We start from the raw sequence: 26,163 nt of genomic DNA on the forward strand, positions 1-26,163 counted from the left end.
AGGTTTCCTAAGGACCCTGAGAGGTATACAGGGTGGTCCATTGATAGTGACCAGGTCAAATATATCACGAAATAAGCGTCAAACGAAAAAAGCTACAAAGAACGAAACTTGACTAGCCTGAAGGGGGAAACCAGATGGCGCTATGGTTGGCCCGCAAGATGGCGCTGCCATAGGTCAAACTGATATCAACTGCGTTTTTTAAATAGGAACCCCCATTTTTATTACATATTCGTGTAGTACGTAGACATATGAATGTTTTTTTTTTTTTAACTGGACCACTTTTTTCACTTTGTAATAGATGAAGCTGTAATAGTCACAAACGTATAAGTACATGGTATCACGTAAAATTCCGCCAGTGCGGACGGTATTTGCTTCGTGATACATGACCTGTGTTAACATGGAGCGTCTACCAATTGCAGAAGAGGTCGATATCGTGTTGACGTACGGCTATTGTGATCAAAATGCCCAACCGGGTCCTATGTATGCTGCTCGGTATCCTGGGCGACATCATCCAAGTGTCTGGGCCGTTCGCCGGATAGGTACGTTATTTAAGAAAACAGGAAGTGTTCAGCCACATATGAAACGTCAACCACGACCTGCAACAAATGATGATGCCCAAGTAGGTGTTTTAGCTGCTGTCGCGGCTAATCCGCACAGACGAATTGCGCGAGAATCTGAAATCTCAAAATTCGTCGGTGTTGAGACTGCTATATCAACATCGATGCACCCATACCATATTTCTATGCACCAGGAATTGCATGGCGATGACTTTGAACGTCGTGTACAGTTCTGCCACTGGGCACAAGAGAACTTACGGGACGATGACAGATCTTTTGCACGCGTTCTATTTAGTGACGAAGCGTCATTCACCAACAGTGGTAACGTAAACCAACATAATATGCACTATTGGGCAACGGAAAATCCACAATGGGTGCGAAAAGTGGAACATCAGCGACCTTGGCGGGTTAATGTATGGTGCGGCAATATGGAAGGATAATTGGCCCGCATTTCATCGATGGCAATCTAAATGGTGCAATGTATGCTGATTTCCTGTGTAATGTTCTGCCGACGTTACTACAAGATGTTTCACTGCATGACAGAATGGCGATGTACTTCTAACATGATGGATGTCAGGCACATAGCTCGCATGCGTTTGAAGCGGTATTGAATAGCATATTTCATGACAGGTGGATTGGTCGTCGAAGCACCATACCATGGCCCACAGGTTCACCGGATCTGACGTCCCCGGATTTCTTCCTGTGGGGAAAGTTTAAGGATATTTGCTACCGTGATCCACCGACAACGCCTGACGACATGCGTCAGCGCATTGTTAATGCATGTGCGAACATTACGGAAGGCGAACTACTCGCTGTTGACAGGAAAGTCGTTACACGTATTGCCAAATACATTGAGGTTGACGGACATCATTTTGAGCATTTATTGCATTAATGTGGTATTGACAGGTAATCACGGTGTAACAGCATGCGTTCTCAGAAATGATAAGTTCACAAAGGTACATGTATCACATTGGAACAATCGGAAAAAAATGTTCAAACGTACCTACGTTCTGTAACTTAATTTAAAATATCTACCTGTTACCAACTGTTCGTCTAAAATTGTAAGCCATATGTTTGTGACCATTACAGCGCCATCTATCACAAAGTGGAAAAAGTGGTCCAACTAAAACATTCATATTTCATTACGTACTACACGAATATGTAATAAAAATGGGGGTTCTTATTTAAAAAACGCAGTTGATATCCGTTTGACCTACGGCAGCGCCATCTAGTGGGCCAGCCATAGGGCCATCTGGTTTCTCTCTTCAAGGTAGACAAGTTTTGTTCTTTGTAGTTTTTTCGTTTGACGCTTATTTCGTGAGATATTTGGCCTGGTCACGATCAATGGACCACCTTGTATACCATCATGTTACTAAATTGTATCGTCAGGATTCACTTGCAAACTACATGTGTATTAATGATCAGTATTTGGTTTCATGAGCAGAAAATGGCTAGTTAACAGCAGACGAGAAGACCTTTTGAAAAAAGACCCAGTTTACCTTTATGATAATGTTAGGTTTTGTTCGCTACATTTCGAACAAAACCAGTTCATGAATGCAGACAATAATAAAATCGTATGGAATGCAGTACCCACACTGTTTGACATCCCATGTAAGCCACCTGAACTGACGATGAAGAGGAAACTGCCACAAAGATTTGATAATCCGTCTAAAGCTGTAAATCAGTACTGTGACACAGAAGCAGCCAGTTCAACTCAGCATGTATCAGTGCCAGATTCGTGTAAATCGTCAACACAGACATGATTTGACAATGAAATGGTTGGATTAAGATACTAACACGAATTCATTACAGACGAATGGAAAAACTGGTAGAAGCCAACCTCGGGGAAGATCAGTTTGGACTCGGTAGAAATATTGGAACACGTGAGGCAATACTGACCCTACGACATATCTTAGAGGATAGATTAAGGAAAGGCAAGCCTACGTTTCTAGCATTTGTAGACTTAGAGAAAGCTTTTACCAATGTTCATTGGAATACTTTCTTTCAAATTCTGAAGGTGGCAGAGGTAAAATACAGGGAGCGAAAGCCGGCCGCGGTGGCCGAGTGGTTCTAGGCGCTTCAGTCCGAAAACGCGCGACTGCTACAGTCGCAGGTTCGAATCCTGCCTCAGGCGTGGTTGTGTGTGATGTCCTTAGGTTAGTTAGGTTTAAGTAGTTCTAAGTTCTAGGGGACTGATGACCTCAGACGTTAAGTCCCATAGTGCTCAGAGCTATTTGAACCATTTTTGAACAGGGAGCGAAAGGCTGTTTCCAATTTGTACAGAAACCAGATGACAGTTATAAGAGTCGAGAGGCATGAAAAGGAAGCAGTGGTTGGGAAGGGAGTGAGACAGGGTTGTAGCCTCTCCCCGATGTTATTCAGTCTGTATATTGAGCAAGCAGTGAAGGAAACGAAAGAGAAATTCGGAGTAGGAGTAGAAATAAAAACTTTGAGGTTCGCCAATGACATTGAAATCCTGTCAGAGGCAGCAAAGGACCTGGAAGAGCAGTTGAACGGAATGGACAGTGTCTTGAAAGGAGGATATAAGATGAACATCGACAAACGAAAAATGAGGATAATGGAATGTAGTCGAATTAAAATGGGGTTGTGCTGCGGGAATTAGATTAGGAAATGGGACACTTAAAGTAGTAAATGAGTTATGCTATTTGGGGAGCAAAATAACTCTTGATGGTCGAAGTAGAGAGGATATAAAATGTAGACTGAAGGAAAGTGTTTCTGAAGACGAGAAATTTGTTAACATCGAGTATAGATTTAAGTGTTAGGAAGTCGGTTCTGAAAGTATTTGTATGGAGTGTAGCCATGTATGGAAGTGAAACGTGGACGATAAATAGTTTGGACAAGAAGAGAACAGAAGCTTTCGAAATGTGGTGCTTCAGAAGAATACTGAAGATTAGATGGGTAGATCACGTAACTAATGAGGAGGTATTGAATAGAATTGAGGAGAAGATGAGTTTGTGACACAACTTGACTAGAAGAAGGGATCGGTTGGTAGGACATATTCTGAGGGATCACCAATTTAGTATTGGAGGTCAGCCTGAAGGGTAAAAATCGTAGAGGGAGACCAAGACGTAGGTTGCAGTAGGTACTGGGAGATGATGAAGCTTGCACAGGATAGAGTAGCTTGGAGAGCTGCATCAAACCAGTCTGAGGACTGAAGACCACAACCAAAACATTCGTGTCTTAACAAAGCGTAATGTTTGGTATGTATTTCATTCTGTTCTGTTGTTAGTCACTTAATTTTCCATACTTCCTTAGTGTGATGGTATTATTTTGTTAGCACCTTGTTCACTGACAGATTGTTTGAAAATTATCCAAATATTTGGTTTTGCGGGAAATGTAATGTTATCAGCTCATTATAATGTTTCAACACATTTCTCCCACTATTTGGCAGTTGCTTGTCCCACTTAGAATAATATAAAAATGGAGGTCGTACTTGTGGCAACATGTGACAATGACAAACACAGTAGGCCTACAGAACAATAAATAAGTTGTTGATCGTTTTTTCTCGTAGAGGTACATGTCTGTGCTCCCTACGTGTGAATCCATGTGTTTATTTTCTTTCGTTATCAACGTGGTAAGCTGCAATTCTATGCAACGTCACAAGTGTTACTTCACGAATGTGTTGTAGCTTGCCACTCGATTCATGGTTTTTGTCCATACTTGCGCTTATTTTAGAATCATTGTTAGAAACATATATGATTTCTGATATTATACAAACCCATGGCGGCAAGAAAATAACTCAAATATTTTATAAATTACGCATGAAATTGATGCAAAACAAACATTATGCTTACGACGCGTCTGACATCCACCTTCCTCGCCGCTTGGAGCGCTAGTGTCGCTCCATCTGTCAAACAGTAACAACTTTACAACAGTGAGTGTCGCGACTGTATGGTGGCCTGTGGTATAGACATAACTGTCTTTCGATATGTCGACCTTTCGATATGTAGACACTACGACTTAATGACTTTTCAATATATCGGTGTTTCATTACTTCAACTTTCGATACTGTTGTGTATCCACGTGTTGACGCTATGGAAATGCTTATTTACAGGATAACTCAAAAGGATGTGAAATTTTTGAACATTTTGTGGCAACGATGTGAGGTAGGAGGCGCCGAATGGCATACAGTGAAGCGCCAAAGAAACAGGTACAGGCGTGCGTATTCAGAGATATGTTAACAGACAGAATACTGCGCTGCGGTCGGCAACGCCTATATAAGACAAGTGTCTAGTGCAGTTGTTAGATCGGTACAATGGCAAGTTATCAGGATTCAAGTGAGTTTGAACGTGGTGTTACACTTGGCGCAAGAGGCATGGGACACAGCATCTTCTGGGTAGTGATGAAGTGTGGATTTTCCGGTATGACCAGATTCCTGAATATGAAATCTCCGACATCGCTGCGGCTGGAAAAAGATCCTGCAAGAAGAGGACCAACGATAACTGAAGAGAATCGTTTAACGTAACAGGAGTGCAACCCTTTCCCAAATTGCTGCTGATTTCAGTGCTGGGCCATCAGTAAGGGTCAGTGGGTGAACCATTAAACGAAACATCACCAACATCGGCAGTCAGAGCTGAAGGCCCACTTGTGTACCTTGATGACTGCACGACACAAAGCTTTACGCCTCGCCTGGGATCGTCAGCACCGACATTGCACTGTTGATGACTGGAAACATGTTGCCTGGTCGGACGAGTCTCGTTTCAAATTCTATCGAGTGGATGGACGTGTACGATATGGAGACAACCTCAAGAATCCATAGACCCTGCATGTCAGCAGGGGACTGTTTAAGCTGGTGGAGGCTCTGTAATGGCGTGGGGTGTGTGCAGTTGGAGTTATATGGGACCCTGATACGACTCTGACAGGTGACACGTACGTAAGGATCCTGTCTGATTACCTGCATCTATTCATGTCCATTACGCATTTTGACAGACATGGGCAATTCTAGTAGGACAATGCGACACCCCACATATCCAGAATTGCTACACAGTAGCTCCAGGAACACTCTTCTGAGTTTAAATGGTCAACAAATTTCCAGACATGAAAAATACTGAGCATATCTGCGATGCCTTGCAACTTACTGTTCGGAAGAGATCTCCACCCCCACGTACTCTTACTGATTTACGGACAGCCCTGCAGGATTCATGGCATCAGTTCCGTTCAGCACTACTTCAGACATTAGTCGAGTCCACACCACGTCGTGTTGCGGCACATCTGCGTGCTCGAGGGACCGTTCTCGGTATTCGGCAGGTGTACCAGTTTCTTTGGCTCTTCAGTGTAGAAGCCTAGTTTACACTCCGACAATGGGTTGCGCCACTCATTGCGTAGAACGAGTTGAACGCAAATGGTTTCACATGATTGTACAGACTGCGACACCAGTATACACTTCAGTTCCGCCATCTTGTGGTGTCTCAGTCGTGTCTGAATTAAAAGTTTTGGAAGCTTCACAAGTTGCAGTGGAGTTCATTCTTATTTGCGTGGAATGGCTGAGTAAGAAAAAAAGATAAGAAACTTGTTTCGATTGGTGACTGGATAAAGGGATGACATGTCGGCTACTCAGCGACCTTGCTGAAAGAATTTCTAATGGAAGACCCAAGAAGTTCTTTCAATCATCTTAGAATGTCACCAGAACAGTTCACATTTCTTATAAATGGAGTTAATGCTGCAGTACGGGAAAAGATACTGTAATGTAGGAAGCACTGTCGCCAGAACTGAAATTACGTATCACACTTCGTGCATTACACTCGAGTTCACTCGGCCTGTTGGAAGATGAAGTTTTAGTTGGCGATAACGCTTTTTCGTTAACACCAGTAACACAGGGGAAAGAAATTCTGTGGCATAAGTTTACAGAATGTATTTAGATACATACGATGGTGAAGCACCTAGCCTACATATTATTTTGTTTGAAAAGACTCTGTTTCTCCTGATAAACCGTGCTACAAAAAAAAATGCACGTGTTTTACTAATTTATCCTCATTGACGCTTCTTTTTCGAAATAAGGTAACTATACAATATGGTCTGTGACTCAATATGGCCTAGTGCCTTAGTCTTGGCAACTATGACAGGAATCCCACAGATGGCACCTCATGTGCATTTGGCAAACTATGTTAACTATCTGTTCTTCTCACACAGAGGCTGCGACTATCAGCCATTTCACTGATGAGAATTTGTTGTTTGCCATTCAGTCGTTATTATTTTGTGCAGGTAAGCTTCTTGCGTTGCTCATTCGTTACAGTTTATCAACAAACGTGATATTGTGTCATTTACTTCATACAGCTGTCCTCTTTCGGCGCTTTTGGTAAAGAAAGTATCAGTTCTTCACGGAAATCTTGTGTAAATAATCCCAACCATTTGTACTACGTATGTGGTAAACATTATCAAAAAAAGCAGCCACGGACTATAAATGATTTTGTAAAACAAAGCAACTGGGCATATTTTGGAAAACAGTTTGCACAATTTCGGATCCCACACAATGTTTGTAAGACTTGCATGGAGTCACTTCGATACTGGAGTCATGGAGGACAAAAATGGCTTCCGTTTGCAATACAGATGACATGGACAGAGTCAAGAAATCACCTTGATGAATGCTACTTTTGTGTTGTGAATCTGTGCAAAAAGCACTCTTGCATTTACCCAAACGCTTTTACTTCCTTATCAGACGATTACTGTCATGATGTCGAAATGTTAGACAGTCAGAGTAAAAGCAATAGTGAAAGTGAATGAAATGAATTCGAAGAATGCCTACAACTGTGGAAAGCCTACAGCTAGAGTTACCATGTGAGTATTAAAAAGAAAAAAAATATTTCATGGTAGTAGTAGTGTAACATGTTGTATTTTTGCATTGTTGGTTTATATCTTATTTCATATTTTTACTTGTTATAGCTCACAGGGTGATAATGCAGCTCGAGCTGGAGGCAATGCTGGATGCTGAAAAAATGTAGCAGTCACATGCTGTGGAACAGCTTCCAGCAGTGAATACACAGCACCAACAGTCGCGTAAGTAGGAAGCCCGCACGGTTAGTCGTGTGGCACTGCTTTCTGAGTGGGGAGGCGTGTCGGTCCCCGGCACGAATCCGCCTGGCGGATTAACGTCGAGGTCCGGTGTGCCAGCTAGTCTGTGGATGGTTTTTAAGGCCATTTTCGATCTGCCCTGGTGAATCCGGACTGGTTCCCCGTATTCCACCTCAGTTACTCTATGTCGGTGATTTCTGCGCAAACACTGTCTCCACGTACATGTACAACATAATTACTCTACGACAAAAAAATTGCGGTTACGTTCGTCTGGGGTGAGACATTCCCGGTGTGCGTGTGCGTGTGCGTGCGTGCCTGGGAGGGGGGGGGGGGGGAGTCGACTGGGGGCTGAACCACACAACCACCCTGGGTTCGGTGTGGGGCGACAGTGGGGTGAGTGGACTGCTGTAGCCTGTTGTGGCTACATTGGAGACGAAGCCTCTCCATCGTTGCTAGGTCCCCAGTTCAAAACAATACAATACAAGTATAGGAAAAAGAAATATCTATGTAGTAGTAGCTATGTGATTCAAATAAAAAAAATGTTTTGTTACTGCAATAATTCTAGAGGCCATGGACCCAGAGTGTGACAGGTAATTACTCACTCTACTTACAAATAATCAGTGTTTCTTCCTTTCTTGGATCAGCAGCAGCAAACAATTTCTAGAACGTCATACTTAATGTTGTTTTCGTTATTCTATAGCGGATGCGTCAGTGGAACAATTCACAAAATTTGGCGTGGTTTGGGTACTGTGTTACCGCGAAGCCTAAAGCGTCGAGTCAGGGTACCGTACGACACTTTGCTAGCAATGACACCACTAGTCAATACGCGGGAAGCTGTCACTGCCACCGCCGGACCGCCACGCCAACCGGCCACGGCCGACACAGCCACTCCAGCACCATGTGTCTGTGTTGGAGCAAGGAGCTACCATCCCTCAGGCTACTGAGTCAGGACTGCTGCAGCAGCAGCAGCGAGAACCGTCTCCGCAGACAGGCTCTTCCCACTGCCCTGACACAGTAGTGCTGCCTCATCCTCGGTACCAGCCTTGTCAGAATCATTGCCTGCGATGGAAGACATTTGTTCCCTGGCATATACCCCTGTGCACCTCCCCGACTCCATCATCGACAGGATGGACATAATTACCCTGTTGTAGTGCTAGTATTAATAGTAATAGAGATGGTCCTGTGGCTAGCAGCAGTTCCCTTTCGTGTCATTTTAGTCAAGGACATCACATCAGTGACACCACACCCCAGTTAGAATACTCGGTGATTGCAGATACCTTTGAGGAGTTACTCTCGTTCACAAGGATCAAGAATCCAGGAGGAGGGTGCTGTGACCCTGTCGGGTTTCCAAGTGCATGCCTTCCTGTTGTGGAAACGGAGCTCAAAGTAGTCAGTGATTCATGGTATCGCGCTATTAAAGGCAGTGCAGTGTTCTGCTTTGAACTATCGCACTGCCACAACGTTGCCTTTGGCATTGATGAGACAAGTCTTCATTATCTTTTGGGGGGAAATGGCTTGATAACATGGAGCACATCAACGCCAATTGGTTTTGTAAATCCACCTTGAATGCTATACTGGCCCAGTTATCTGAGATGGAAGTGAGGGGTTCAGCTAAAGCACTCAGCTGAATACTATACCTGGACTTACATACAAATGTCTATTATCCTGTGAATGGAAGGTCCCAAAGAATATAGCTAATAAGCAAGCATGCATTAATGTCGAATATAGAAAGGATTAGGCTTGTTTTACATGGTCACTTCTGGCTTGCGAGGGAAATTACAATCGTAGGAATCATCCTGATCGTCCAGAAACATACCATATAGATATAATATTCGTGGGTGCTATAACTTGGCTGGTATCGAGTTCCCCACCGAGATCCAGGACATACCTAAATTTGAGGTGCTGGATACTGGAATATCGGTTCATAGCCTGGAGAAGAAAAGCAAGCCAGATGAGCTGGACACAATTATAGTCGTCAGCCCCCTCAATATCTCAATATCCAGTGGGTTTAAGAAGCATGTAAACATGCTACTCTTCTCTAAAGACGATAATTATCACTATGTTTTGATCAAAGACATATCCGCCTTTTCACCTCCAAGATGAATAAACATGAACATAAACAGCATATTTGATTAAGGTGCTCAACTATTTTTCCCAACACAAGTTACTAGCAGCGCCTCTAATACATTGCACTTCCAAGAAACTAGTAAGCAGTCTCCAGCAACCTTACAAGCGATGCCATAACGGATGCAGAGTATGAGCATGACGTGAATGTCTGGCAGGAATTCAATGTCTCCTCTTTAGGAGAGAATGCACAGCTTTACATGGACACAGACCTGCACTTGCTTGCAGACGTTTTCGATAAATTCAGGAGTCTATGCATGACCACATATTGTCTGGACCCTGCCTTCTATTACACAGCACTGGGGTGCAGGCTTACGAGAACGAAGTGCAGCATCGAATTATTGACTGATGCTGACCTGCTTCTCTTCTTTGAGCGAGGGATCCATGGGGGACTCTGCCAATACGTCCATAGGCACGGATGTGTGACAGGTTCAATGCACCCCTTGATTTGAGTTACATGAAGTCCTGGTACGTAAATAACTTATATGGGCAGGCCATGCAGCAATCACTGCTGATTGGCGAGCTTTGATGTGTGCTCGAAGACGAATGCAAGAGAGTGAATGGAAAAATCTTGGAAGGGGGGGGGGGGGGGAGAGTATGGTGGCTGATTCTGATGTAGGGTATGTGGTGGAGGCAGAACTCGTATATCCTACTATTCGTTTGCATGATGTGCATGCCAATTTGCTGCTATGTCCAGAGCAACTAGTTCTGCAAGGAGGCTCCACCCCAAAACTGATGACAATAAGCAGACATACATTACTCCTTATTGTAATCTTCAGCAGTATCTCAACATGGGGATGGAGTTGGTTCGAATCACCCAGGCTATCTCCTTCAAGCAGTCCCCTTGGTTGAAGGAGTGTATTGATGTGAATACGAGACAGAGAGCTTCTGTGATATGTGACTTTGAGAAAGATTTTTATAAATTAATGAGTAATTCAATTTTTTCAAAACAATTGAGTATTTGAGGGAATAACATGAATTATGATTAGAACCAAAAGGAGTGGGCAGTATGGCGTAAGCAAATGCATTGCCACATCAAATTTTAAGCAGGTCACCATATTCAATAAGAACTTTGTTGCTATGGAGATGAGGAAGACTGCTGTAGAGTTTACGAAACGTATTTATGTGGGGTTGTGTATACTAGACCTCTCCAAACTCCACATGTGCCACTTTCATTATGAGTTTGCAAAAGCTCATTTTGGATATCCTAAATTACATTATACGGATACAGATAGCATCATCTATTGGGTGAAGAACTGTGATCCATATGAAGTAATGAGGTACTACGGTCTTCATACACGGGCGATAATCCTTATGGTATTATTTCACAGAACAAGAAGGTTGTCAACCTTGTGACAGACAAGGCGAATGGATTGCCAATAGTGGAGTTTGTAGGTCTGCAATCGAAAATGTATGCATATCGCACATTGGAAGATGCCACCCAGAGATGAGCTAAGGGTGTGTGTCATATGGTATCGAGAGCCCTCTCTATCAAAGACTGTTTGTAGTGCCTGTACAACGGTGTTCATGATTCTGTACCACAGCCACTGCATATAATATGGCAAACTAGTATTCGGTCGAGAGGGCATGAGGTGTACATTGTGCTGCAGTCTAAAATCGGCCTGTCATCTCACGACGATAAAAGGGTCATTTGTGATCACGATATTGAAACTCTCCCTTACTCACACTACACTTGTAGCGAGAGAAGGGGTGGGAGATCTGAATGAGAGGGAGAGAATGAATATGTGTGTGTGTGTGTGTGTGTGTGTGTGTGTGTGTGTGTGTGTGTGTGTGTGTGTGGTGTAAATATTTATGTGCTATGTACAACTGTACACACACACACACACACACACACACACACACACACACACACACACATATACCATGTGTGGAAGAAAGAAAAAAAGAAAAAATATGCATATACATATGCGCACCATGTGTGTGAAAAAAGTAAAAAAAGAAAGCTAAAAAGGTTAAAAATTATATTTATTGAAAAAATTTGTATACTCATTTATTCATATACAGTATATGTGCAGTCTGTATATATACGAGCTATGATAGGAAAGTTTTAAGAATGGCCTTGTAATTGTACAGTGGTGGTTCCCACATGCTACTCTGATGCATCTCCTTCAAAATAATCCCCTTCTGACTGAAAATACCGACTCCAACGGTGTTCTAACTTTTGGAAACATTCCTGGAATTTTTTTTCCTGAAGTATGTTAAGGATGCTTTCCGTATTTGCCTGGATATTTTCAGTCGAGTCAAATTGCTTACCTTTCACTGAACATTTCAGTTTAGGAAACAGGTAGAAGTTCGCAGGGGCCAAATCAGGGGAATATGGCGGTTGTGGAAGCACAGGAATTTTGAATTTCGTCACAAATTCAACGATGGAGAAGGCACGATGAGCTGGAGCATTGTCATGGTGTAGCACCCAACTCATATCTTTCCACAATGCAGGCCCTTTCTTCCGCACCTTTTCACGCAAACGGTCAAGTACACATTTGTATTATTCCTGGTTAATTGACTGTCGTCTTCACCTTCGACCAACTTTGCCGTGTTTTTTTCGGTCATGGTGTATTTGGAGCCTTCCGCTGCAAAGACTGCACTTTGGTTTCAGGGTCATATCCATATACCCTATTTAACAAATCTGGGTAATTTTTAGTCTGATTAATCCGATCTTGGCACACTTCAAGTCGGTATTGTCTCTGGTCACCTGACAAACTTTTGGAATGAATTTTGCAGACACTCGAAGCATCTTCATATCTTCAGTGAAAATTGACTGAACTGCATAGAAACTTAAATTAGGTTCATCAACCATCTCCCTAATTGTAAATCTATGATTAGAGTGCAATCACTCCCGAACTTTTACAACATTTTAATTCGTTTTTGAGGTGGAAGGACGGCCAGACTGTGGTTCATCTTCAAATGACTCGCAGCCATTTTTAAATCTGTTGAATCAGACAAAAACATTGACTGGCTCATACGGTTATCTCCAAAAGCTGTTTATGATAGTGTGCAAGTCTCAGAAGCTGATTTCCTGGTTTTAAAACAAAATTTCACACAAACTCGTTTTTACGTCCATTTTCACACAGATAGAAGCTAGCAACAAGCCCTAAAAGACACGCACTCAACCAGCTGCCACAATGAACTGAATAAAAGAAACACAGTTTCCTGTCGGAGGACGTTCAAGGACAAGGCAATGACTCAGTCCCCACCCTCTGTGTACCTTCCCGCCAAACCAGTAAGCACTAGTGGATCCATTCTTAAAACTTTCCAGTGACACCTCGTATAAGCACCATGTGCGTCTTGTAAATGAAGTAGTTTTTAAGTTTTCACCTGCCACTAGCAATCCAGGTTAGATTAGTTTTTAAGTGTTTAAATCTGTATAGCTCACAGTCCATCAGAATTATTATCACATAGTCCATAAGAATTATTGTGAAAGCTATGCTGATGAGACTGTGGAATTTAGTTGTAGTAGAAGTAAAAAAAGTATCTCTGCAACAGTTTTTAGTGTAGATTTATATAGATAGAAAATTTCTAAACATTCCTCATCTAGTGCTAGTGAGAAAAAAAATATAAAAATATTCTCTACTAGTGTCGTTGTTGTTTCATGTAAGTTAAAAGTATCTCTGCATTGGAACAGCAGAGGCAAATTGCACCTCAAGAACTACAAACACCAAAAGAAGTTTTGCATCACCCCAGAACTCCTGAAGATAGACGTTGACTGTGGATATTGTATCACAGACACAGTCCCTTTGACTCTTCATAGATGTCACTAAACCCTCCCAAATATGTAAACAATCATGTCTGAGCAGCGGCTATTAGACAGAGGGATCCGACAGCTGCAGGACGTCATGTTATGACTCAAACTGTGCACACACGATGCGCAACTTCACTCCCGACGTCCATGGTGAATTCTGTCTTTGCAACCACAACATGCCCCGGTTGCTGCCCGCAGTGGGGCTAAGCCCTCGCCTGTGGTTGATTGGGAGGTCGTTCCAAGGTGTGGCAGGCAGCGAAAGGCGTCCCCGGAGGCTGATCAGAAAGCCTCCCCGGTGCGTCTGACAAACCGGTTTCAGGCACTTCTCTGGCTGAGCCAGATGCAGCTGCCTGTCCTGTTTCAGAGGATCATTCTCAGCCTTCAAGGTCCGGGCAATCGCAGAGGGTGGGCTTACTGGTAGTTGGGAGCTCCAATGTTAGGCGCGTAATGGGGGCCCTTAGGGATACGGCGGCTAAGGAGGGGAAGAAATCCAGTGTGCACTCCGTGTGCATTCCGGGAGGATGCGTTCCTGATGTGGAAAGGGTCCTTCCGGATGCCATGAAGAGCACAGGGTGCAGCCAGCTGCAGGTGGTGGCACATGCCGGCACTAATGACGTGTGTCGCTTTGGATCTGAGGAAATTCTCTCTGGATTCCAGCGACTATCTGATTTGGTGAAGGCTGCCGGTCTTGCTTACGAGATGAAGGCAGAGCTCACCATCTGCAGCATCGTTGACAGAACCGACTGCGGACCTTTGGTGCAGAGCCGGGTGGAGGGTCTGAATCAGAGGCTCAGACGGTTTTGCGACCGTATTGGCTGCAGATTCCTTGACTTGCGCCATAGGGTGGTGGGGTTTCGGGTTCCGCTGAATAGGTCAGGAGTTCACTACACTCAGCTGGCGGCTATACGGGTAGCGGAGGCTGTGTGGCGTGGACTGGGCGGTTTTTTAGGTTAGAAGGCCTCGGGAAAGTGCGGGATGGGCTGCAATGTCAAAGGGTGCTTGGCAATTACAGGACGTGCTTGGATCAAGGAACAGTCGGAATTATAGTTGTAAATTGTTGTAGTTGCGCTGGAAAAGTCCCTGAGCTTCAAGCGCTAATAGAAAGCACAGAAGCTGATATCGTTATAGGTACAGAAAGCTGGCTAAAGCCTGAAATAAGTTCTGCAGAAATTTTTACGAAGTCTCAGACGGTGTTCAGGAAAGATAGATTAGGCAGAATTGGTGGTGGAGTGTTTGTGTCTGTCAGTAGTGGTTTATCTTGTAGTGAAGTCGAAGTAGATACTCTGTGCGAATTGGTGTGGGTGGAGGTTATACTTAACAGCCGAATTAAGTTAATAATTGGCTCCTTCTACCGACCCCCAGACTCCGATGATACAGTTGCGGAACAGTTCAGAGAAAGTTTGAGTCTCGTAACAAATAAATACCCCACTCATACGGTTATAGTTGGTGGGGACTTCAACCTACCCTCGGTATGTTGGCAAAAATACTTGTTCAAAACCGGTGGTAGGCAGAAAACGTCTTCAGAGATTGTCCTAAATGCATTTTCCGAAAATTATTTCGAGCAGTTAGTCCACGAACCCACGCGAATTGTAAATGGTTGCGAAAACACACTTGACCTCTTGGCCTCAAACAATCCAGAGCTGATAGAGAACATCATGACTGATACAGGGATTAGTGATCACAAGGTCATTGTAGCTAGGCTCAATACCATTTCTTCCAAATCCATCAGAAACAAACGCAAAATAATTTTATTTAAAAAAGTGGAGAAAGTGCCACTAGAAGCCTTCCTAAAAGACAATTTCCATTCCTTCCGAACTGACTATGCGAATGTAGACGAGATGTGGCTCAAATTCAAAGATATAGTAGCAACAGCAATTGAGAGATTCATACCTCATAAATTGGTAAGAGATGGAACGGATCCCCCGTGGTACACAAAAAAGGTCCGAACGCTGTTGCAGAGGCAACTGAAAAAGCATGCGAAGTTCAGAAGAACGCGAAATCCCGAAGATGGGCTAAAATTTACAGACGTGCGAAATTTGGCACGTACTTCGATGCGAGATGCCTTTAATAGGTTCCACAACGAAACATTGTCTCGAAATTTGGTAGAAAATCCGAAGAAATTCTGGTCGTATGTAAAGTACACAAGCGGCAAGACGCAGTCAATACCTTCGCTGCGCAGTGCCGATGGTACTGTTATCGACGACTGTGCCGCTAAAGCGGAGTTATTGAACGCAGTTTTCCGAAATTCCTTCACCAGGGAAGACGAATGGAATATTCCAGAATTTGAAATACGAACATCTGCTAGCATGAGTTTCTTAGAAGTAGATACCTTAGGGGTTGCGAAGCAACTCAAATCGCTTGATACGGGCAAGTCTTCAGGTCCAGATTGTATACCGATTAGGTTCCTTTCAGATTACGCTGATACTATAGCTCCCTACTTAGCACTCATATACAACCGCTCGCTCACCGATAGATCTGTACCTACAGATTGGAAAATAGCGCAGGTCGCACCAGTGTTCAAGAAGGGTAGTAGGAGTAATCCATTTAACTACAGACCTATATCATTGACGTCGGTTTGCAGTAGGGTTTTGGAGCATATACTGTATTCAAACATTATGAATCACCTCGAAGGGAACGATCTATTGACACGTAATCAGCATGGCTTCAGAAAACATCGCTCTTGTGCAACGCAGCTAGCTCTTTATTCGCACGAAGTAATGGCCGCTATCGACAGGGGATCTCAAGTTGATTCCGTATTTCTAGATTTCCGGAAAGCTTTTGACACCGTTCCTCACAAGCGACTTCTAATCAAGCTGCGGAGCTATGGGGTATCGTCTCAGTTGTGCGACTGGATTCGTGATTTCCTGTCACGAAGGTCGCAGTTCGTAGTAATAGACGGCAAATCATCGAGTAAAACTGAAGTGATATCAGGTGTTCCCCATGGAAGCGTCCTGGGACCTCTACTGTTCCTGATCTATATAAATGACCCGGGTGACAATCTGAGCAGTTCTCTTAGACTGTTTGCAGATGATGCTGTAATTTACCGTCTAGTAAGGTCATCCGAAGACCAGTATCACCTGCAAAGCGATTTAGAAAAGATTGCTGTATGGTGTGTCAGGTGGCAGTTGACGCTAAATAACGAAAAGTGTGAGATGATCCACATGAGTTCCAAAAGAAATCCGTTGGAATTCGATTACTCGATAAATAGTACAATTCTCAAGGCTGTCAATTCAACTAAGTACCTGGGTGTTAAAATTACGAACAACTTCAGTTGGAAGGACCACATAGATAATATTGTCGGGAAGGCGAGCCAAAGGTTGCGTTTCATTGGCAGGACACTTAGAAGATGCAACAAGTCCACTAAAGAGACAGCTTACACTACACTCGTTCGTCCTCTGTTAGAATATTGCTGCGCGGTGTGGGATCCTTACCAGGTGGGATTGACGGAGGACATCGAAAGGGTGCAAAAAAGGGCAGCTTGTTTTGTATTATCGCGTTATAGGGGAGAGAGTGTGGCAGATATGATACACGAGTTGGGATGGAAGTCATTACAGCATAGACGTTTTTCGTCGCGGCGAGACCTTTTTACGAAATTCCAGTCACCAACTTTCTCTTCCGAATGCGAAAATATTTTGTTGAGCCCAACCTACATAGGTAGGAATGATCATCAAAATAAAATAAGAGAAATCAGAGCTCGAACAGAAAGGTTTAGGTGTTCGTTTTTCCCGCTCGCTGTTTGGGAGTGGAATAGTAGAGAGATAGTATGATTGTGGTTCGATGAAACCTCTGCCAAGCACTTAAATGTGAATTGCAGAGTAGTCATGTAGATGTAGATGATGCAGCGCAGTACACTTGGGCCAAACAACATGCCGAGTGGGTTGCTCAGGACTGGCATCATGTTCTCTTCACTGATGAGCGTTACAATTGTCAGAGGTATATGGGGACAACGCAGTCAGGCTGAACGTAGATAGTGTCGGAATTTCCATGCGGCTTTTCACGGATGATGCTGTAGTATACAGAGAAGTTGCAGCACTAGAAAATTGTAGCGAAATGCAGGAAGATCTGCAGCGGATAGGCACTTGGTGTAGGGAGTGGCAACTGACCCTTAACATAGACAAATGTAATGTATTGCGAATACATAGAAAGAAGGATCCTTTATTGTATGATTATATGATAGCAGAACAAACACTGGTAGCAGTTACTTCTGTTAAATATCTGGGAGTATGCGTGCGAAACGATTTGAAATGGAATGATCATATAAAATTAATTGTTGGTAAGGCAGGTACCAGGTTGAGATTCATTGGGAGAGTCCGTAGAAAATGTAGTCCATCAACAAAGGAGGTGGCTTGCAAAACACTCGTTCGACCTATACTTGATTATTGCTCATAAGTGTGGGATCCGTACCACATCGGGTTGACGGAGGAGATAGAGAAGATCCAAAGAAGAGCGGGGCGTTTCGTCACAGGGTTATTTGGTAACCGTGATAGCGTTACGGAGTTGTTTAGCAAACTCAAGTGGCAGGCTCTGCAAGAGAGGCGCTCTGCATCGTGGTGTAGCTTGCTCGCCAAGTTTCGAGAGTGTGCGTTTCTGGATGAGGTATCGAATATACTGCTTCCCCCTACTTATACCTCCCGTGGAGATCATGAATGTAAAATTAGAGAGATTTGAGCTCGCACGGAGGCTTTCAGACAGTCGTTCTTCTCGCGAACCATACGCAACTGGAACAGAAAAGGGAGGTAATGACAGTGGCACGTAAAGTGCCCTCCGCCACACACCGTTGGGTGGCTTGCGGAGTATGAATGTAGATGCAGATGTAGAACGTCTTAGACACACTGTCCAGCGAGTGCAGCAATGTGGAGGTTCCCTGCTGTATTCCAATTTTCTGTACAGGTTCCAGAATTCTCTGAACTGAAGTGATACAAAACTTTTTTTAATGTGTGTATATTCTATAAATACACACTCAATAATTACAGTATGACAAGACTCTAGCACATTATAAATTTTTCCATCATTAAGCCCCTGCTTGTTTACCTCTGAACACGTTACCTAAATACCAGCAGATAGCCAGAAAATCGAACCTGTGGTTATTTTGGAGTGCACAGACACGCACTTAAATATATACTCTTGCCTGTACCTCAAGTGCTTCCAAATCAGGCAAGCCTCATTCACACAGGTAACCAGTGTTCAATAATTTGTGCACTAGTGGTCAATATGAAACAGACAACATGGGTGTCCAAACACTGGGAGAGCCGTTAACTGCAAGCAGCACAAAACTCAATACGCATATATACAGCAGGACTTTACGAACATGAATAATTTCCACCATTTGATTCTGTATCATATCCGGTTGCAGGCTGTTACATTCCAAAGCCACATTCACATGTTCACATCATTTAGCAGCACAGACAATATCATCACCCTCACACTAGGTGCAGTACACACTTGTCAACTGCACGCACATCTCCATCCGCAGCCCCACTGCCCGTGTGATAGGAAGAGGCAGAGCATGATCACAGAGCGAACACTGACAACCGGAGTGGACGCCGGGGTGCCAACAAACCGACCAAAACGAGCCCACTCCCCACAGCATCGTGGACTTAAAACAGCTGAAAAGCAACCAAAGAGGAAGACGGCGGTCATGTGATACAGAATCGATCACAGAGATCTTAAATGAATACAGAGAAGCGACTTGTGCCAGTGGCGCCTCATATCACACACATTTACATGTTTCGTTCACCGGCCGTAGTGGCCAAGCAGTTAAAGGCGCTACAGTCTGGATCCGCGCGACCACTACAGTCGCAGGTTCGAATCCTGCCTCGGGTGTGGATGTGTGTGATGTCCTTAGGTTAGTTAGTTTTAAGTAGTTCTAAGTTCTAGGGGACTGATGACCTTAGAAGTTAAGTCCCATAGTGCTCAGAGCCATTTGAACCATGTTTCGTTCCACTAGGAGAACTGAAAAAAATGAGCACACTTAATACCTTCTTACCTATTAGCATCTGCACTCTGTCCCTGCACTAGCACAGGGATGTTATGTGGGAATGGATCGTATATTGGTGAACAGTATTGTCCTCCATCTTACTGTTGTTTAGGACCACAAGCAGCATTCGAGGTGTTGGGAGCAAACCGTGTATCCTCATCACACAAATCGTTCCGTGGGACAGACAATAACATCTCTGTGCCCTGTTCCAGCAAGTGAGCTATGTGTGGAACCTTACTATTCACATCAACTGCACTCTGTTCCTGCACTGATACAGGGATGTTCTAACTGGATGGGTCGCATGTCAGTGATAAGTACTGATCTCCACCTTGCTGTTGCATTGAAACGTTAGGAATCGACCAGGCATCCTCATCACCCAAATCGAAGAGTGGAACAGGCAATAACAGCTTCTTGTCTTGCGCCGGCAAGTAGGCTATGTGCACTTCAGGATCTCACATGATCGCTACAGAATTGGACATGCTGCTGCAGATGCAGAGGTTGATGCAGGTCTTGACAAGATGGCAGCTCAGGTTACTGCAGGTACAGACGCAGCAGAGGTCAACATGTTGGCGCTCGCCCCTGTAGGCTTCGACATTTCGAAGGCTACTGCTGAACAAAGAGGAGGAGGAAGCATTACAAGCGGGCCAAGACACGAAAATATGCTATTTACAAAAATGTGATATGGGACACTTACTTTTCATTTCCTCCTGTTCTGTAGGGCTGTGCTGGAACTCGACTGCTGCCAATCCAAGATGGTGGTCCGGAAAAAAGGACAGGAATCATAGGAACCCTGAATCTGGTCACATGATAGGCTTTGGCCAATAGGATGGCAGTATCTGGTGACATCATCTGAGGGGATAGACAGTGTTGTGAACTATGCCAGTTGGTCTCCAATCATCAAGGTATGGTTCATTGTGGAATAGTGCCAAGTTTATGTAGGGAATAAGGCACTTTCAAAAAGGTTGGGCTGTTCCAGCACAAGCATGTACCTGCATGAGTACTGAAATTCATCTTCGAATCATCAAGCTGCATTGCCATTATTTGTCGAAAAGTATTCACCATGCTCATCCGTTATCTTTTCTTTCCACTGATTGTGTAGGAGGCTATGGATGCAGTCATCAGCTGTGTGCTTTCATCAGTACACTTATTAAACTCATTCCTGCTCATTACCAGCATTTCCTCAATTGTACACATGGATGCTTGTGCTGGAGCAGGCAAACGTCTTGCCTCCTGCACTTCAGAAGACTGACTCGACTTTTATCGAATGATCTACAGTTACAGCACAAGCATTTATCAGCATGAGTTGCGAGGTGTAACTTATTCAATGAAGAGTATTCATCTTCAACAAATGCATTCCTTTCCAAACATCGTTCAGGTGTCTGTTGACACAGTTCTCAGCTGCATGATTACAGATAATAAACCTGTAAAACATCTCCTTCTCCATCATAGGCATCTCAGCCACTGAACACAGTAAACAATTACATCTATGATCCCAATCCAGCAGCTAGACATAGACTGAGTCCTTTTCCCGCCATTTCCCCCAGACCGCCATCTTGGATTACGTCATGGGAGCGGAAGGGCCTACAGTGCCATCTGGTGGCAATGTTGTGAACTAGGTCAGTTGGACTTCAGACCTCATGGTGAACAGACTAGATGGAGCTACTGTCTATGACAACTCAAATTGTTTAAATAAATAATGCATCCAAATAGACTTACATCTGTCCTGTCTAGCAGCCCAGCACGCACTGAGTCCTTTTCCCGACAATTTCCAGATGATGGAGGGGAAGGGAGGGAAGTAGGGTTAGGTTAGTGGAAGTAGCCCAGTTGACCTACTTTCCTGCCAAAATTTGAACTTCCCACCATGACGTCACTGTGACACTGCCACATCTGTGGCTGCCATCTTGGAAACTCCATCTTGAATAAATTTGGCAACAATGCAGAGTGGGGCCATAGTGGCTTTGTCCTACTTATGATGATTGTGCCCAAGTGTGCACCTCTTCATCTGAAGGAAATCGACAGCTACAAATGTCTTCTGTCAAGGCTCCAAAAATATGGAAATCTCATGTAGAAAGATCAAGACTGGAGGATATGTAACGGCTTCCCAACAAAACTTCGGCCTGCTCCAGAAAGCCATGATGACCTTTTTGTTTGACTGCCAGGACCTGCTCCTGATTATCTTTGTGGAGCACAGCTCCACAGTTAATGCACAGTGATATGTGGAAAATTAGTAAACATTGAAGCGCGCCGTCGAGTTTAAATTCACAGAAATGTTGATGGATGGCAATCAATCTGTTGCAGGATAATGGCCGCCAACATGATGCCTAGGTTGTTTCGACTACACTGCAAAAGTTATGCTGAGAAACCTTTAAACATCCTCCACAAAGTTCCAATCGTTCCCCACGCGATTTCAATATTTTTGAAGTCCTGAAGAAAGGCATTCATCAGTTTCCTTCAGATGAAGAGGTACACAAGTGGGTGCCACCATTTCTCCGTAGGCAACCGCAAACATGTTTCCATGCACGCAAAGGCCGTCTTGTCTCACAGTGGGATTTATCTGGACATACATAACATTCTTGTACTATAAGTGTAAAACTACAGAATCAGCAATCCCCAGTCTGACAGAATACATTATACAGTCCTTAGATGAAAAAATGTATCTGCAATGTTTCTGGATCTCTTCGAAGTACTCAGCACCAATGGCCATGAAACACAGATGCAAAAACTGGAAAACTATGTCATTCGAGAACAAGCAGGAGAGTGGATACAGTTATACTTATGCAACAAGAAACAGTATGTATCAATCGCAAACGTGCACTAGTCAGAAACAAAGCCATCATATTTCGAGTGCCGCAGGGATTGGTAATGGGGCAATTGCTGTTTAATCTCTCATTAATGATGTATGTGCTGAAGAGAAGGAGAAGAAAATATTGCATGCAGCTGAGGGGACAATACTGAACAGATTATATATGCAGTGTTCATCAACAACAAGCAGGCTGTGCACATGGATTTCGAGGTGTATAATCAAGGCTGGAAAAAGTAGTGTGTGCTAGATTCTTAGTTGTTATCGTGGCTAATGAGCTAAAATGGAAACATCATGTTACTTCCAGTAAGAGACTCAGTTCCGTTATTTTCCTCGTGGAACAGCTATCACAGTATGCAGACCAACAGCTTCTGTGCACATTACGAGTATACTGTGTACTATTTGAACTTAACTCCAGCAGTTAGGATCATTGTGTGAAGAAAGGATTCTGCAACACACAGGATCTGCTTAAAAGCTATGGCACTTTAACTTTTACAACAGTGTACATGTATCTTCTATACTAATAAGAAATATGTAAAACTGCCATGTCTCTCTGTCTTTCAACATGCTGATCTGCTAAACTACTAGACGAATTTTCATAGTATCTTTGCAGGTAACTTGAATGTAGCTTTGAGCACCTTATAGACTTTATTTCATCAAAATACTATCACGAAAAAAATATACCCATACATATTATAAAAAAATTACATATGTGTGTACATTCCATATCTCCAAAACCACAGAACCCATTTCAACCGAATTTGATACACATATCACTTACTGCCTTGAAAGAATCGCTGTAGGTATAAGAACCATCTACCTTATCAAAAGGTGGGGGCGGGTGTGAAAAAGAAGTATAGGCCATGATGTGCGAATACCCAGATTTTATTCATTTAGTAATTGAGAACAGGAACACTATACAAAACTTTTTTTCGTCGTCACTCCCCCCAAAATGCTGAAAGTAAAAACGTTTATCGCTTACTACATTTTTGCTGTTCATTTCCAGGCAGGCATGACTTTTTAATTTATTGCTTCTTTATACTAACTGTATTTGCAACACATGTTGCAGACAATGTTCGCATGTAGCGCTGAATGTATGTGCAAAATTGTATTATTGTACTACACATAGTCCAGAATAAATGAAGTCATAAACACTGAGAAAAATTGCTGCATAATGCAGAGGTTTAAATTTTTATTACTTACCCGCTGAATCTATTTCGATGAAACTTGGTTAAGAGACAGCTTGAACCTTGAAGAAGAACATATGCTACTTTAGAAAGTCTGTAGTACAAGATACTTATTTACTTGAAGAACATTATGCGAATTAGGGAAAAATACTTACTCTTTGACTTATGAACTTTACTATACTTGTGAAAATTAATTTATTGGTTGATATTGTAAAGGGACATCTTCCTCTAGCATTACTTTTCCGCAACAGTAGTAGTCGATACCAGTAATATTTTTCAAATGTTGGGCAGGTCGGTAGTATCTCAGCTGTTTTTCTGAAACATTTCACATGCATTTATACGCAACATGTTATATTTCAAGCTAAACATTATGAAAAGGATTTACTTTATTGTAGTTGTTACAATCGATATGTGCCAGCTCTTATTGTACAATTACATTGTTTTTTAGAAACATTTGAAATTACGAAATATTTGGCACAGTTAATATTTCTATTATTAATTACGCAATTTAGTTCTGTTTATTTCTGGAGTCATTTTTAAAATAATAATCTAAACTAATAGACATTCATTTGTCAAGAAAATTGTAAAATCTTTGGAAAACTGTTATTACCACAAAGTGAAGTAGTAATTAGCATGCCTCTAATGTGATCTTTGTTTTGTATTTTGGACGAATAATGTAATTTTGGCTTCGTTAACGTGAAAATCCAAAAGACAGTTTGATATAGTAAAATGTGAAACACTAAATTATTGTAAAAAAATAAATTCTGTAATGACATTCTTCAAAATTATTTAGATCAGTTGAACTGTGAGAACCTAGAATGTGAGAATTTCAGCTTCAAGAATCAGACCACTAGACATGCAGAACTAGACGCAGCTGTGCAAGAATAGACAAGTACAAAGTTTACTGTAAATCTTACTCCTCTCGAATTTTTATTAAAAAAACTTTACCATAGAGGAGAGTAGCAACAACAAGCAAGGGGGGGGGGGGGGTAGATTTCAATATATGCTGTGTAAAACGATTCAAAGTAATGAATACAATGCTTACACAATCTTTAATCTATATTTCCACACTATTTCAGTAGCACATTGTGAGGATGCATGCTCCTGCCTGTGCCCGTCCATACGCACTGCTTTGCTGCGACACTGTGCATGCCGACACATAGGGCATTGCGACAATGTGGGAGTGGGGAGAGCGGATAGTACATCAAGAGTTATGCTTGCCCAAACAGGAAAACATGTGAGGGCCACTGATGTTATTACACATGTGTCAGCTTACTTAATCACCACCACTCATGAGAACACTAATATGTGAGCGCAGCTGTGGGTAAAAGCTAGTGAAACAGTAATATATATCACAAAAGATAGTGCAGCGTGGATTACAAATGCCAGGAAAAATTATACAGAAAACGTACCTGATTGACTGACAATGCTTGAAAGATGACCTTAGTAGTCTCATATGAAATTACTAAGAAGCCTGCTGCAAAATCTGCATGACAATGTGTGCGACACTAACTCTCCAAAGAAACTCAAAGACTGTCTGGTGAAAAAGGAATTTTACAATGTTGAAGTGCGTTTATAACATTAAACTTGTATATATTGTAATTTATAATGAATGATCCTAGAACGTAAGCAAAATTGTTAGGAAATAAGTGGTAATGATGTTTTCTGTTTTTGATGTGTCTTGTATTACACTTACATTTACTGTACACAGTGTAAGCGTACAGCATCAAACGAAATTCATTTCAATATCAACATATACATTTGCTGATACTGCGGTACATCGACATTGACACATTGAGGATGCAGTATGTTGGGATTATTATATGAAGAGTAGAAATGCAAAATGCTTTACTGCTATTTTCACACAACACGCGTTTTCAGTCGAGTTGTGTTCTTGGTACTATGTTGAATGTCCCTAGACTTTTTCATCATGGAGAAAATATTTCTAGAATTCATTACTAGATGGTGCTTGGTATTTGTGCCAAACGGTGCTTTTTTCAGGAGTTCCAAGTATCATGTTTTAAGATTCCATTTTGCCTAGTGTGGTTTGAAGAGGTAACACACAAGCTTTTGTGAGTTCGTAGTTTTAGATAAACGAAGAAAGGCTAACAACACATTTGTTCTAAAAGGTTTACAGAAGACTGTTGAGTCAGCTAAAGCTATGAAGTTATTCCATATCATTTCAGTGCATGCAACTGACTTCTTTATTTAAAAAATGTAGCTGAAACCCTGCAACTGTGCAAGATCTCCAAATGCAGTATCATAAAAATGTCTTGTACTCATTCATTCCAAACACACATTAAAAATTCTTACTCTGAAATAGAAGAATAGAAAAAGCAATGTATTCAAAAGAGGAAATACTATGGCTGATGTATGCTATGCCATGCTTGATTTGAATGACTGGCCATATTTATCTGCTGAAACGCATAAAGACCTGCTGACGATGTTGCCATTTCTTCCACAACAGCACAGGGATTTTACTATAAACATTGCAATGTACAATCCCACCACAACACAGTTATATAAGAAACAGAAGTCAGCAGATTTTTTATTCTGTTTTCTTATTCTCTTGTAAAAGATTTAAAAGTAAGAGAAATAGTTTTTTTTGGTACATGTCTAAAAGTGAAAATGTTACTGCTGTATTTCTGTACTTCTATTATCAGAAATAAAATGTAGTACCTCAGTGTTAATGACGCTTCAAACATAAACTTTCTTATTGGCACATCAAG

The 26,163-nt window shown here is 42.5% G+C and overlaps 1 protein-coding gene across 1 annotated transcript in view; it reads left to right on the forward strand.

Moving 5' to 3' along the window:
• Nucleotides 1–26,163, forward strand: part of LOC126336571 (serine/threonine-protein phosphatase 6 regulatory ankyrin repeat subunit A-like) — a 129,709-nt gene that overhangs the window by 67,056 nt on the left and 36,490 nt on the right. The gene's annotated exons all lie outside the window — the stretch shown is intronic.

The sequence above is a fragment of the Schistocerca gregaria genome, chromosome 1, assembly GCF_023897955.1.
Source record: "Schistocerca gregaria isolate iqSchGreg1 chromosome 1, iqSchGreg1.2, whole genome shotgun sequence".
Classification (NCBI taxonomy): Eukaryota; Metazoa; Arthropoda; class Insecta; order Orthoptera; family Acrididae; genus Schistocerca; species Schistocerca gregaria.